Raw genomic sequence first — 1,777 nt, forward strand, 5'->3', positions numbered from 1 at the left:
GGCAAAGAGTTCATGGACAGAAATCAAATCGCACGGGTCACAGTTGAAAGACTTAACAACTGGGATCTGCTCTTACTGAGAAGTTTTTTTGTGTCAAAAGAAATTACCAATAAAATGAAAAGGCAACCTACAAATTTGGAATTAATCATGACCAAAGAAAATGGAATAACCCTGCAGTGAAAATTACAGAACTTTGAAAAAGGAGGTCAAAGAGACTAAAGGTACACCTGGTCTTTGGTTAACAGAAGAAATATCATCAAAATGGCTATAGTCCTAATCACTGCCTATCCACATGCAGAAGACTGAATCTAGGCCCATGTATCTCACCATGTACCAGACAAGTGTCAAAATGGCTCAAAGATCTTAATATTAAACAGAAACACTTAACCTGCTGTAACCCAATATAGATAAAATTAGTGAAGATATAGGTATATGCAAGGACTTTTTGAACAGAATTTCAATTGCATTGAAACTGTCTCATTGCTATTTTTTTTTCAATAAAATTATGGAAAAAATTTAAAAAATAAAAAAAGAATTTCAATTGCAAAAAATTAAAAGTGATATTCAACAAACAGGACTACATCACATTAAAAAGTTTCTGCACAGCAAAAGAAACAAGGAACAGAGTGAAGAGATAACCTAAAAGAATCAGAAAAATATTTTTTTTCTTTTCTTTTTGTGTATTTGGTACAGGGTCTCAATATACAGCTTAGAGTCATAGTGATCCTCCTGTTTTCAACAGTGGAATTACATATGTGTGCCGCCACTCCTGGACTGGGTGGTAGGCTCAGCACGCCTGGGGGCAGGGTCAGCTCATCATAGGGTACTGGGGATCAAACCCCAGTCCCTGTGCTTGCCTAAGTAGGCACTTAGTCTGCTGAGTTGTCTCGCCAGCCCCCCCAAAATATTTTTTCAGCCACTCATCAGATCTTCATGATCTCAGATATATAAATAACTCAAAAATATTAGCTCTCCCAGAAGAAAAGACCCAATCAAAAAATGGGCAATTGAGTGTAGACAGTTATCAAAAGAAAAAAGCATAAATTGTCAATAAATGCATTAAAACTTTTGGACATCACTGATTACTGGAGAAGTGTAAATTTTTAAAAATACAGATTTTATTTAATGTCAGAATATCAGTTATCAAAAATTCAAATTATAAAGCATGCAGGTGATATTTCAGTGAAAAATGAACTCATCTACATTACTTCTAGGAATATAAACTAATACAACCACTACGGAAATCAGTATGGACATTCCTTAAAATACCAAAAGTAGATTTATCACACAAGAGAAACAAGGCAGTATTTAAACATATGTATCTGATTTATTTCACTTAAAAGTACAGTCTTAAAGACCATCCATTTACCTAAAAGTGTCTGAAGTTAATCCTTCTTTATGGTGACTACTACTCCATTGTATAGAATAACCAGAGGTACAAATTTGTTTAGATAAATGTGATCAATACCTTAGACAGATACATAATAACAAAAAAAGTTTAAAAATAGCATTTTAAAAAACTAGAAGTAGAAAGATAAAACCAGGAGTAGAAATTCCATTTGACCCAGCTATCCCCATTCTAGTATCTTCTTGAAAGAGCTAAAGACAGAATATTACAGTGATCCATGCATACCAATTTTTATAGCAGCAAATTCAAAAAAGGTGAATCTTGGAAGTGACCCATATGTCCATCAATAAACAAATGGATAAAGAAAATATAGTGTCTGCACATAATGGAATGCTGCTCAGCTATAAAGAAAATAAGATTATAGACTTT

Source organism: Octodon degus, unplaced genomic scaffold, assembly GCF_000260255.1.
Source record: "Octodon degus isolate 3935 unplaced genomic scaffold, OctDeg1.0 scaffold00022, whole genome shotgun sequence".
Taxonomy (NCBI): domain Eukaryota; kingdom Metazoa; phylum Chordata; class Mammalia; order Rodentia; family Octodontidae; genus Octodon; species Octodon degus.